Genomic DNA, 14,801 nt, shown 5'->3' with positions numbered 1-14,801 from the left:
CCTGCAAATTTTAGGTTTAAGCAAAGGTCCTTATCCTCAGTTGCGGGTAATGTGCTAATAAGCTAAAACAATAGATTAAAGCAGCTGTGATAAGAAGATTAACAATAATAAAAAGCAGGGGAAAGTTGTTAAAAGTAGTTCCTGGGGCTAAAACTATTTTGGGTGGAAATGCAGTTCCGGTGCAGGGAAGGGCTGGCAACGGAGGGAGCGAAGAGGAGGGATGAACAATATTGTTGCATTAGTGACCGCGGTAATAAACCTCAAGTGTTACAAAGAATATCAATTAGCTTATAGTGTAAATGGACTGCACTTATATAGCGCCTTTCTTGTCTTCAGACCACTCAAAGCGCTTTTTAATACACGCCTTCAGCCTAATCACACACATTCATACATTAATGTTGGAGGCTTAGATTCTAATGCACACTCGCACACTGATGGCACAACCGGCGGGAGGTCACATCTTGAGAAAATGAGAGTTAAATATTGCAAAAAACAAAGCCCAATACGATGATTAGCATTAAGAAGTTGTAATTACATCGCTAATATTTCAAGAGTAGTTTAATATGATGTGGATTTTAATTGCTATTGCAGATTGTCTGCATAATAAAGTCGGATTATGAGTTAATCTTATTAGCTTCCATCTGAGTGTCAGTGTGTATGCCAGGAGGGGGGGGGGTGAGAGAGTGTTTTGCAAGTGTGATGTTCCACAGAGCCTGATTCACTTCACAGACACAAGGCAAGTGAGGAGAATCACACAGGCGACACACAGACGTCAATATAAGCAGCGTGAAAACGTTGTTCTCGCTCTCCGTGACTCAACTGTCAGACTTTTCTCACCTCGCTCAGAGGAAGAAGGAGAGAGGGGAGCGGAGGATGCCTCAAAACGAGGGGAGAAGGACTCTGTTACGAAGAAAGGGTGGTTAAGAGATAAAAAAAAGATGTTGACGGCCTTGAAGGAAGGACGCAAATGAGAGCTGAACGTTCAGGTGAGGATAATCACGTCAGAAGTTACACAAGAATAGAAGTTGGTAAGGAAATAAAGAAAAAGAGATTTTAATTTGAGTAGAAAAAGAAAGAGAAAGATGAGAGAAAAAGAGCTGCAGAGGCAAAGTGCGACACAATGTGCGACTGTAGTGCGTGGACCCGACTGGGCTGGGTGTCCACAATAAGCCTCTGTCTTTGCCAAGTGTGTGTGCGTGTTTGTATGTGTACGTGCGTGCCAGTGAGGACAGTCCCGTGCCCTGCACAAACACTGCCCTTGTAATGCCCTTGCCCCCCATCAACCCTCACAACAAACCCACCCCCCCTTTTGCAGCATTTCTCCCCCCTCACGGACACACAAAGCTCGGCCTCACAGACACACACACACAGACACTGAGCTCCAGTAAAAACACTGGAGGGGGCAACAGGGTCACATGGCGCTGGTCACACAGTGCCCCCCCAACAATATCAGTCACAAGGGTCAATGCAAATTAGCTGCTTTTTTTAAAGTCTGAACACTCAGATTAGAGGCAACAACACTACAGTACATATACAACAGACTAGAGTTGTCCCTAACAGGCATTTATCAGGTATCAGCGAGTACGCCAGTCAATGCACCAATCCTATACCATAACCATTAACCCCCCAAATCCACTGGTTCAAGCAATATCAGGCAACAAACAGCAACAGTGTGGTGCTAGCCGAGTGAAATGTTGGTCATAGTGAGCAAAATCTGTTTATTTCTACCAATATTATGAATACATTTTTATAACACACTAGTATTGGAGGGGTACTAGCCTGCACGATATGAAAGAAACTGGAAATGACAACGATTTCATGATTTGCTGTTCGGTGGCTAATCGACGTCCCAGCCTGAGTATGTTTTGTTTAACTACAGCGCGTCCCCCAGACGGTAAGACATCATCGACATGAGCGAACACAGCAGTGGTTAATAAACCTGCAGTCACTCTAAGTTCGTATCCTTAATTGTTGAAATGAAATCTGTGGTGACGGGCTAGCTGTCGTTGTAGCGGCTAAACGAGCATGTTGCGAGACCGACAGCCAGGTTGCTTTTGGTGATTACTGTGATATTTAAAATGAGTTTATTGTTCATAATGTATCGTTCTTTATGGGAAAGATGAGGTGTTTCCCTGGGACGCATGGATAGTGAGTTTAATGCGTCCCTTTTAGATTTGAATGCGTCAATGACATGCAGGACACATACCTTGCAACATCAGTTGGTCTATAAAATAAAAAATAAAAAAAAAGTGGTGATGACGGTCACTGGGTCCACCCCACGGTTGGTTTTGCGGTCATGGGGTCATGCGGTTACCATGACAGCCCTAATTTAAGCTGCTAGGTAACCTGGGCTTCATTTGATCGAATCGAAATGGTGTGAAATAGGGAGGCACGATATTATCAGCACGTTATCGGTATCGGCCAACACGCCGATATATAATTAACCGATAAAATAATGGGCTGCTGCATACTTGATTAAATCCCGACCTCGGCACAATGTCCCCGGCGCGAAGAAGACCTGCGCGGCGCAGCGTGATGACGTCACGTGTGTCTACCTGCAGCATGAGAGAGTTAGAAGCCAAAATGTCTGTGGTGTGGAAGTTTTTCAAAGTGTCCGAAATAGACAGCAAAACTGCTATTTGCAATGACTGCTCAGCTTTAGTGATGCGAGGAGGAGCCAAGGCAAAGTCTTTCAACACTACAAACTTGATTAACCATCTCAAGCCCGTCACCCCGACCGTTGTAACAGATGTGATAAGAGTATCACCATTATACTGTACGCTAATTCCAATACAGAAGAGAGTTGATGATCTCTGCAATTAGGTGTGCGGGGAAAAAATATCGGTGTAGGTACTCGGCTAAATGAGTTGTAAAATATTGGCATATCGGATATCGGCAAAAAATCTAATATCGTGCATCCCTAGTGTGAAAGCATTTTACCGTCTAATGTGCATGCTTAGTGAGAAGGCATGGCTTGTTTACATTAAAATGTTTCTTAGACATTGGGTTAAATTCAGGCTTTTGCAATGTGTACTTACTGCAATAATGATTATATTGTAATTTAATGCGCAGCCCTTGGTACTAGGCAAAAACTTGGTATCGGAACATCTTTACACCAGACTTCTTGACGACATGCAAGCAAAGCAACCAAACATTGCTTCAGTTTACCTTCACACAGCGTCACTAAAAAGCTACAGACTATGCAAACTCTTATCACCACAACAGTTCATTATTCAAAGCAAGCTCCCAGACATGCAAACACACACACACACACACACGCACACACTACGTGCACAGGGAAGCCTTGAGGAGACAAAAAACCCCACATATTCAAAATGACCTTTCCAATTAATCTGATTCTGTGGAACAGGAAACACAGAAATTAAACGCACAGGCAAATTCTCACACACACACCCACACACACACACACACACACACACACACACACACACACACACACACACACACACACACACACACACACACACACACACACACACACACACACACACACACACACACTCCGATGTCCTTTTCTTTGCCTTTTCTGCTCTTGACAATGAATCAAATGCAGGCAGGGCATTTCTTGGAAGATGTTTAATAAAAGTAGTTCCTGCCTTCCAGGAACACACTTGATGTCATCAAAACAAAACCAGAAGATGTTTTTAAGAGTCTACATTTTGGGTTCACTTCCTTGTGCCTTCCTATGAAAAAGGACGGTTTGAAGCATCCACAGATGATAGCAGGCTGACTGGAGGTGGCCCGTATGGCTCGTCCTGTTTTGATGTCGAGTGGCACCGTGTGCTAACAGCTGCTCTGTGAGGATGACATAAGGTTTAGCCTTTGTTCCATTCGACACCACAGCTTCTTTTTTTTTTGAAAAGCGCAAGAGGAAGCCTTCCCTCGGAAACTCTGACAAAGAGGAAACAATGAACAGCTATCATTAGGGAGTGAACGTGTTTTGTTTTTTTTCGTATGGAGGTCAATATTTTTCCATTGAAGACAACATCAACCTTTGGCTACTTTAACTGTCAACTGACAGCTGTATCTAAAAATTTTCGGTTAATATTAACATTGCCTGTCTAACCTAGTATGTATATATTAGCTCTACAGCTGCATGTTAAAACCTTTTTAATAGAAGTCGATAAAGTTTCAGAAAACTAAAAATGTCTTTTTGAGCTTTGTGAGCTAACAGAACCAGAAAATATATGTATTTATTACAGTTGCTCATCAAAATTGATTCGTCTAATCCATGACTATTTAAAGTTTGACCCAGTCTGGGCCTCTCTCAGACAAACTCGAGATAACTTTGCCCCCCACAAACACCAGCACAGTTCCATCTCTCCATGACAAACAGACATCCACAGCCTGAGCAATGTCCAAAATATTCCTTAAGGAGCAGCTCCAGTCCTGTTTAAAGAAATAAAATGCTCTACTTGAAATAATAAATTGTGTCTGATATGTTTTATTCTGCAAAATACGTTTAATTACCTTGTAAAAATATTCCTAAGGCATCTCCTCCTTCTCCCTGCATAGTCCCCGCCCACTACGTGCTTCAATTTTTCGTAAAAATTACAGCCAAAAACAAAACACGTCTCTGCCATCATTTAGAGGCAACTTGTTGAAACTTGTAAGCTTGTAACTTAGCTAGCTTGCAATGTAGTAATTAGTAGCAGTAACGTCAACGTTAGTACTCAGTAGTGAGTTTGCAAAAATTACGATGACGGTTACGCATCACCAAAGTGGTTGCCATAGGTTACACATAATGATATGCATAGCATCACCCCGTTCATTAACCGGATTGGCTCCTTAGGTTTGTGAAGTCTCAAACCTGCCAATCTGAAAACGTGTTGTTCAGCCTGTCCTTGGTACGCTGCAGCCATGGAGATGACTGCTGATGTTGTCCCTGATGTGTCTTGTAGCACATGAACAACACCACATGGGAATTTTTACAAGGTTAAACACTTGATTTTCACTGGAGGGGGTCTTTAAGGACAAAAATCTGATATATATTGTTACTTTTATTTTTTTCAGTCTTAATTCTATTTGGAAGAAAATCTTACTGTTCCTACAGCTCCCATTATGCCTTTTCGAGGATGTGCTATGTGAGCTAAGATTGGGGATGCAAATAGCGAACTATAGTGTAAGTTGACATCTGTTTATATTTTGGGCAAATCCACACATTCCAAGTATGAATAAGTACAATTTAAGTAGAAGAATAGTAGCATAAGCAGTTCTCACAACTATCACTGAATGACTTTGATAGTAAAAAAACACGACTCTTAAGCAGGCTCTGGCGTTCTAGGCAGAATGAAGATGAAGATAATGATGATTCTTGAAACAGTGTACATCACACTGATTCATTACATCCATGTGCATCAGGTCCACATCTTCAGATTTGATGTAAATTGACCAAATCAGAAGAGTTTTAAAATAACCAAGCAGCCTCCAGGAGTCGCATGTGACCGCAGCTACAGCTGCTGAAGTTGATGATTTGTGAGCCAAATCATGGGGCCAAACTTTGATAACCGACTTCCTGTTGTTTTCAGAACAGCATTCACCTGTCTTATGAGTAACTTTGTCTCACTCTCAGTCCCCCCTGAGGTGGTTCAGCTCTATTTATAATAAGTAGAATGTAGTACTACTGTCAACAATGGCATTATTTTCATGACAATGTACTCTTGAACAATGTTTAACATTACGAGCAATCTTCTAAGAGGCATTGACATCATTTACAACCACAACAGAGGAGTCTGACGGACGTGAAAAACACGCTCTGAACAACAGAGAACAACAGAGCTGATTGAGAGGTTGTTTAGGGTCATGGCAGGCCGCACGACACTGCAACTTGATTCTTCAAATATGGGAAGTTTAAAAATAGAGTTTAAAAAAAAGTCAGACAGAGTCACACAGTCTCCACGGCTGCTATCGTGAAAAGTGGAAAAAAACAGAGAGGTATAAGCAGAAATAACACCGAGCTGGTGTGAATGCAGCGGGGACGGCTCCCACACACACTGCTGATTTTTCAGTATTCGTCTCCTAGCATCTTGCCAATCCACCATTTATCTCCCTCATAAACAAAGGGCCACACACTGGCACTGAATGACACACACGCCTGGAAATGGGAGACATTTCTTGGCTGCGGATGTCGTCTCGCTATAGGAGGTGACCGGGTTGCCTGGAACACTTAGCCGGGGTAAATGACACGCCGCTGATCGTCTCTCCAGTTTATCCATCCATCCATCCATCCGTCCGTCTGGGCTGCGCCGCCACAGAATCCATTCCTGTTTAACTATTAATACAGCACACACAAGCCAATGTTTTCCACAGGAATCGATGCCAAACATATTTTGTGTTATCTTTGTCATCTGCTGAGACAGACGCACAAAAACATCATGTTTCTGCAGACAGGAAATATAATGTTTCATGCGAGAACGCAGCGTATTTTACTGACAGTCTATAATTAAGCTGTGCTAGTACTTGTTCTATTGTCCGGCTGAAAACACACGCAAGTCTAATTATACACAGCTTCTGAAATACATCGGGTTACAAGGTCGCTGCAAAGAGTATAATGCCACCCAAACACTACTAAGAATGAGCCTGAGGGCAGGGTTTCCTAGGATTGTGCGAGTCAAGCGGTTTCAACACACAGTTTTAATACTGAAAGCGATAAAGGTCATTTCTCAGAAAAAAGTCAGTGCAGACGAAACTTATTTGCCTTATGGGGAGCTATGTAATGATGTTGCAGTGCCATTTAAACCTCTGGAGTCGGTGGGAAGATCACCGGAGACAGAGCACAGCATGAGTAATTGGATCAAGCTATTTTTTCCACATTTTAGTAGGAGTGAAGGAAGACAAACAGAGAGTGCAGGTGGGAGGCATCTGCGCTGATTATTGGTGCTTGTTGGCCACCGGCACTGATTGACAGCAGGAAATTGGGTTTTTATGCATATAGCTGTCGAAGCTGCACCTGTACGACTGCGCGACATCTGAGCGGAGGAGGAAGTATAGACGGTGTTTACTCTGTGAGCTCTGCGTGGGGAACAACAGAAGGAAATAAAACTGTAATACGACATCGGGCTGCAGCTAATGATTATTCTATTATTAATTAATCTGTCAGTAAGAGTTGAAATAACAGTTCAACAGCTCTCGTATGCTAAAGCGGTAAAAGGGGCAGGATAGAATGCGGTGAGTTACGACACAAATAATACCATCTGTAATGAACAAACTATGCAGCACTTGACAAGCAGCAGACTTACTCAACTCCACTTGGGGTTTGGTTGACAAACTGGGTCAGTAGTGCTGAGAGTAACACAGTTCACTGCTTTAATGGTTCATTTTACATCGCCATTCATCCAATCACCACATCTGTTCTAAAAACGGGCCCGCTGATCTGCTCACTGGGCAACTACAGTGAGGGAGAACATCATTCACATATACTGTAGGTAGCAATCAACGCTCAGGGTGCCAGGATTTCAATTCATAACTGAATATTGATCAAAATTACCTTTCGATGATTTAAATAATTGAAATGTACTTTTGGATAGGGCTCGGTATCGATAAGGATTTCTCAATTCGATTCGATTCCGATTCACAAGGTCCCGATTCAATTCGATTTCCGATTCGATTCGATTTGTTTAGGGGTAAAACGGAAAGCACAATATTACCAATTTTATAAATTAGACAGCTTATGAACTTTTTTTCCAGTTCAGATTTTCAGTCCATACATCTGGCTCATGGTTTTGATCCAACAAACTGGGGTTCAACTTGAGATTTGGCCATGAGATCTCATAGCGCGAATAACAAAACCGCACGAGACTAAGAGTGATGGGGAAAGGCATACTGTATAACAACATGCCGAAAATACATTCGCGGCCAAAGCCGACGCTAACAGAGAGTAACATAAACATCACATCAGTGCAAAACTAACTAACATATTCATGGACGCACACACGCTAAAAAGAGTCCGTCGGCGAACGCTGATGTCTCCGTTGTAGGTGCAGTAAACAAGCCTGGGCATGTCTCCCTCACTGCCATGTTTTGGGGGGGATGCGCTGAGTCGTGCTGCATTCAGGGGCGCTCAGAAACGTGAGTGATCAGACACGTTTTTACACATATTTTTAAAGATCAATCTCGGGACTTATTAATCGATATTGGGTCAGTCAAATATGAATCGATTCGAATCGGAAAAGGCGATTTTTTGCAGTGTTGAGGGTGAAATGCACCCAGGCTTTAGTTTTTAAGTTTTGCGATTCAGTGATGCGACTTTGGTGCATCAGCCGCCGCAATTTTCCCAGTCACTCATGTGCATGCTCAACTCATTAACTAATTATCAACAACTAATTATTGCCACTTAAATTCGTTGGCAACTAATGTCGACTAATCGTTGCACCCCTAATCGCAATTACAACCTTAACATGCACTAAATATTCGGAGTCTGTAAAAAGACAAGAGGCCATTGGTCGCAAAAAAAACAACTGAGAGGAATATTCGGAATGTGCTTTCCCAAACATGCTCCTAAAACAGAAAAATATCGGCATATCCCACGTCTTAATCAGAAAACGCTACATTTATAAGACTTAAATTCGGATAACCAAACAGAATATGCTGTTTACATGCTTTGTTGAATTACTGCCCCTGTCCGTGTTGTACTGACATGCTTGGAATCATAGTGATTGTTGTTACTTGTTTCTTGATTTTACATCTTAGGCTGCAGACTTCACACACAGCCGGATACTGCAGATGAAAAGCAGCCTTCATTGACATTTTAACTTTAAAATTGAATCAAATCCTGACCTTAAAATTGAAAATGAAAATCGTATTGCGGATTTGGAGAATTGTGACACCCCTAAGTGCAATACTGCACATTATTTTCTGCAAGGACAAACTGTTACGTAAAGAGCTTAAAGTCTGGCTAAAGATGGCATTAAGTAAGCAATACTTATGACAAAGAAATAAGTACTACTAATACCAGGTGCAGCAACGTTTTATAGCAGATCAAACACCTCAATAAAGCTGAAGTAAGACAAGAAAAAAAAATGGGCGAGTTCCATTGTTACTCAGCCTAATAGGATACAATACATCAAATGCAGTGACAGTGCACACAGGTGGTGTAACACTGATCTCTTGACATGAAAGTCAAGCATGCAGGCTGACTTCCCCGCATTCCCCGCCTGTCAGGACCTCCTCCAGCCGAGTCAGCGCTCTGTTGCTCTTCTCTCTCTTACACACACACACACACACACACACACACACACACACACACACAGTATATACACGCGCACACGGCAGAACCACAGGTAAACTAGGTCACGATAATTACAAGATACAGCATGTTCCCACACACTACTGCAGAGGTTTTTACCTGCCGTTTCCTTAAGTCTCTTATTTCCTGTGCCTCTGCTCCTTGCTGGGGGTGTCTGGACAGCGGCTGGGACTCTGCATCTGAAGGAGGACAGGACAGAAAAAAGTGACTGTTAGGGGAGGAGGGTTAAACCACAAAATGTAGTAGATGTCTAGGAGTGGTGCCTTGTTTTGTGTGATAATAATCTATGTGAGAAGAAGGTGAGCAAGTTGAAGAACAAGTTTAAGAGACAGCACTTATGAAGGAAGGGGTAAAAAGTGATTGATTTAAGACGGAGACAGAATAAGACTCTTTCAGTGTGAGACTCTGCACTCAACTCAAGTCTGCATCAGCATGTGTAAACTCCCCCCCTGAAGGGGCCCCAGCCGCCCCGTCATTCGAGATAAGACAACAGAATGTACAGAGTGCTCACTGCAAAGTGCCCCCTCTGACCCCTGTTTTTCTACCTCCATCTATCCTCCTCTTTCTGCCTCCTCTTTCTATGATACATAATCGATTCCTTCAGCTCAAGGTCCTTGTAAAGATAATTTTAGCAACCACTGAGAATGCACAGTGCACAAACAAGACTAATCATCCAACAGGAATTTTTTAACCCTGGAAAGACCTCTGAAACGACAAGCAGATGTACCAGAGCAACATGAACACCAGGGGAGAAAAACAACAGTGTATGATTCATCTTTTCCACTTTAAGTCATGGTCATAAGTTCTAACAAGGACAATAATTGCATGTAACAACCACTGACATGCTCACTGTGGCCAGGAGTATTTCTTTTGCAGCAGCAGAGAAAAGCAAAAGGCCTCTCGTGGAAAAAAATATCAGTCACACCTACAAGGAAAGTCATGAGTCACATCGGCAAGGTGTGAAATCCTTTTAGCGCACAAAATAAAACCTCGCAGACACAAGCAGGATGCAGCAGCCGCGAGAGGGACGAGGAATTCCCTGCAGCTAATGCTGCAGTCAGGTGGAAGTCCTCCATTAACAAGCAGGAAGAGTAAATATTGTGAGCATCCAGCAGGATTTAGAGGTAACGTGGTAGTCACCTGTGTTTTTCTTGTTAAAATACTCCACCTGATATTAGCTGTATAGATGAGTACAAGCTTAAAATTACAGATCACTGGCCTTCTTCTGCTTGTTTTAGCATAGAAATAAAAACCAGACACAGAAATATATATTTTTAACCATTTTGACTATCTATTAATTGTCTTTCTATTTCTTTGATTTCAGTGTCGCAGAATTTGCCGCTTTTTTTTGTCTTATTATAGATTTAAAAGCAAACGCCAGGAGGCCATCGTGGGGATTTCTCACCATTTTATGGATGGAACACTAAATTGATTAATGAAGAACATAAGGTCTGTATATCACAAGTTGAATCACAACTCAAAAATAGTGCACAGTTCAAAGAATCAATAAAAGATCAAAGTCTGCTGTCATACATTTTCTACTGAACTGCTGAACTGTATATATGAAGCTCATTGTGCCGTTTATTACAATCTTTATTCATCTTGATTCACAGAATATGATTTGAAAATGTAATTACTGAAGTCTTCCAGCCTTTTAAATGAAAAAAAAGTATTTTCAAAATAAAACTAATAGATTTGTCATTCACCTGCCTGGTGAGGAGATGCACTAGAGCTGAAACAGTAACACAAATGTTCCAGTGGATTTTCAAAGTAAGGGCCTGTGTGTGTCTGTTTTCTGCACCAAACCAACACATCTGAGTGTTTTCTGCACTCGGCGTACCATGCGCAGGAACAGCCTCGGCTCGGCGGCAGCTGTGTTGTGTCGCCGTGCTCTCAGCTGAAAATAGTTCCACTTTTGGAACACCGGCGTGCTCGTCAATGTCACTTCTCACTCATCCACAGGGACTTTCAGATTTTGTACAATATCCAGGTCTAGAGCTGCTGCTAATGCCGGGACATGGTTCTTTTCCATTGTTTTTGTTTTCTTTGTTATATTTTCTTGAATAAAAGCAAACATTAAGCACACAGAGCGATTTAAAACAGACTTAGAAGTAACAATCGAAGATTTTCATGTAAATAAATGTCTGTTAAGTCACTATCTATCGCTGAATGAGGTAACACAATGGTGATTGAGCCTATGGCCCACTGATGAAAGCCTGAGCATTTGCAGGATATAGTATTTTTATGGACTGGGTGTCTGCCAGAGAGGGTAGGCAGAGCTAAGCGGCTACTTTTCCAGTCTCTGCAAGTGTTGCGAGTAAACAGTAATCTACTATGGCTGAACAAACAAAGAAAGGATCGATGACTACAGATACAACTTCAACAATAAGTGAAAATCCAAAGAAAAAGAAACAAATTCGACGCTCAGATGAAGCAAACAGTCTGAAAAGAAAGCGACCGTCAGCGAGGAAAATCAAGAGTTACAACTGGAGCCAACTGTGGACGTCACACATGCATGTCTGGATATCTGGGAAGTGTGCTCCCGAAATTGCCGCTTATCACCATAGGTGGCACCGAGGAGAACAAAACTGAGATCTTTGAGATTAGGCCTACCACCTTAAGGATCACTTCCAAGGGAAGCAAAAGTGTCGCCAGACAACTTTCATAACCTAGCGACAGTAAGGTGAGAAGAGCTCTGAAATTGAGGTCGTGGGCGCAAAAAAGGGTGTTAGTGGACACAGGCCTTAAGTGTTTCTTAAAGATGATCTGAATTGCAGTATTTTTACACCTCTTAAGTAATCAAAAAATAACTTGTTAAGAACATAAGGGTTGCATATAATGGAAACATTAGAATATAGAGAAATGTTAGAGTGAAAATAAAAAAGGTAACATAAACTAAAGAAGCTCTGCTAATAGCTGCAATGAGATAAAACCTTAATGTTAGGTTTATAATAATAGTTTGCTGAGTCATTTGATTTGGATCTTTCGTGGTTGTAAGGGTTGCTCCATTTAAACGTGGGTTTTGGTGCATCGAGCTTCTCAAAAGTCTATTAAACCGAAGGTCGTGACCTCTGTAAGTACAGACAAAGTGCTCAAAGCCTCTCCATCAGTACAATCTAGCCACAGTTCAAAGAGATGCGAACCATCAAAACCAAGATGCGATACGATAAACAAATATACTGTGGGCAAAAACACACAGTGAGGCTATACACGCTGATGACACGCAATGCAAACTCTGACTGAGGCCTGTAAACTTCCTGTTGTTCCCCCAGTGGTTATGATGCTCTATCTTGTTTACCAGGGTGTGACACATACTCACGAAAACAACTCCCATGTGTGTGCGTCAGGAAGTTTTATGTATGAGCACAGGGGATGAAAATAAGTCTTTAAAAATAAAGGGGAATTTGGGTTTTCCCAAAAAATGTTGTTTTCACACACAAATTAAATGATACTTAACGTGCGACGACCAGTTCCAGGAAGAGTGCTGTTTAACACAACGATCAAATCTGAGGCCAGAGAGAGTCAATGTTTAACTTACCGACTGGATACATCACATGATCCACAGTACGTGTGTGTGTGTTTCAGTGTTACAGTGACTTTGGCAGACATTGAGAGGACAGACAGACAGAGGGTTCACTATGGAGCGACCCAGCGATGACATAACAGCTGGAGGGCAGAAACCAAAGTTAGCTCTGCTGCCGTTTTCTGGAAACAATCTCGCTCTTACGTCAATGGCTGTTTGATGCTGAAGTAATCTGTTGAATGATAGATTGTAAAAATGGATTCAGATTCTTTTGAAGCATCAAAATTGAGTTTAGTGCTTGTTTTCAGCGACTGAGGCCTCATTTTAAGTTCTCTCTTTCTCTCTCTCTCTCTGTGTTTCAGGTTACACCCTCTCTGAGAGCCTCACCAGCACCTGAGGGGTGTTTAATCATCAGTGTAGCTTTGCATCACCCCCCCCCCCCCCCCCATACGACCAGAGGGCTGCACCACGAAGCAAGACTAATAAAATTAGCGAGGTATGTTGAGTCTACAGCCGGCATTTTTGTTAGTAAAGCCACAGAATTAAACCGTGCAGTTACAGTGCATCAAACAACACGTCATGGTAGCATCACAGCTCGGGACTCTACATGCATTCAGTTTGTGATGCAGAGCAGCTACGCACACTGTGGATCATGTTTTTGGTCCCAATTTCCTGCTGGTTTTGCAGATACATTTCTGATTACAAAGTTGATTCTTTTAAAGGCATTTATTACAAATTATATTTAATCAATTTAAACCTTGATTTGGCCAAATACTTGTGTGATTTCCACTTCTTAGTAAGTGACAGTGTAACCCCCGTGGTCCCTAACGAGAATGTCTTTCAGCATATATTACACTTAGCGTATCTAGCCACTGACAGCAACAAAACAATGTCATGCAGGCATCTGTTGCCGTTTGTAGCTGGCCAACATAACACGTAAAGCTTGCAGAGTGTCTTAGACATTACGGTCAAACAACTTAGATTGCTTCTATAATCTTTATTACGGTAATGTTAGAGCACTGCATGACCATTTTTCCATCAGCCTTTCCCAAACTAAGTTTACGGTAAATTTAAGACAATTTATTACCTACAAACAAAGAAAAGATCGATGACTACAGATACAACTTCAAGTGAAAATCCAAAGAAAAAGAAACAAATTGGGCGCTCAGATGAAGGCAAACAGTCTGAAAAGGAAAGCGACCATCAGCCAGGAAAATCAAGAGTTACAACCGGAGCCAACCGTGGACGTGACACATGCAACACTGTCTGGGAAGTGTGCTCATGCAATTACCATTTATCACCATAGTTGCCGCCAAAGAGAAAGAAAAGGAGATTAAAACGATTAAGACTTTTTAAGGAGCCACGGAAACCCTGGAGAATTTTCTGCAGCACTTCTCTGTTGCCCTATTTGTTGCAGCTGTGTTGTTATTTTTGCCGTATTAATATTCAACATTGCTGTTCATTTAAAACAGCCTGACTGAAGTAGGCAGTGTGCAATCAATCCTATTTATGCAGAAGAAGCGGCAACTGTCGTGTCAGAAGCCCCCTTTCATGTGAGCCTGCACAGAAAGTCAGGTTAACAGAGAAAGTTGATAACCACCTTTATCTCTGACTGGGGCTCAAGGTTTTGTCAAGCCAGTTTACCCAAAGAAATGACTTTAGCTACATTTTTAAAGCAGAATCTTCAATGCAGCTGGGATGACCTCTGCTCCATGTTTGTCTGAACAATTATTTGCCAAAGTAAAAGTTGTTTCTGAGGGATTATAGCACTAGGAGAACAACTTCCAGCACAATGCACAGGTCAAAGGGTCGTGACGTTAGCTTAAAGTGTAATGTAGGTGGATTCTTACACAAAAAGATTTGACGGTACACATGCACACAAAATAAGCTTTCTCAGAGCCTCCCCCGGAATTGTTGTCCCTCTTATCATTGAATAAACACCACAGTGAGAATCCAACATTGATATGACTTTCTCTCTCCCCAGACACACACACAGACACACACACACACACA

General features: G+C 42.0%; 1 protein-coding gene across 1 annotated transcript in view; it reads right to left on the bottom strand.

The window, feature by feature from the left end:
• pik3cb (phosphatidylinositol-4,5-bisphosphate 3-kinase, catalytic subunit beta) overlaps nt 1-14,801 on the bottom strand; it is a 75,687-nt gene that overhangs the window by 49,809 nt on the left and 11,077 nt on the right. Inside the window, exon 2 of the mRNA XM_069676561.1 lies at nt 9,365-9,444. The gene's annotated coding sequence lies outside the window, so the exon portion shown is untranslated. The remainder of the gene's footprint in view (nt 1-9,364; nt 9,445-14,801) is intronic.

The sequence above is a fragment of the Semicossyphus pulcher genome, unplaced genomic scaffold (genome assembly GCF_022749685.1).
Source record: "Semicossyphus pulcher isolate SPU_LCO1_2020_fin unplaced genomic scaffold, fSemPul1.0.p SCAF_26, whole genome shotgun sequence".
In the NCBI taxonomy this organism is placed as follows: Eukaryota; Metazoa; Chordata; class Actinopteri; order Labriformes; family Labridae; genus Semicossyphus; species Semicossyphus pulcher.
The sequence above is the reverse complement of the archived record's forward strand: the minus strand, read 5'-3'. Positions and strand labels throughout refer to the sequence as shown.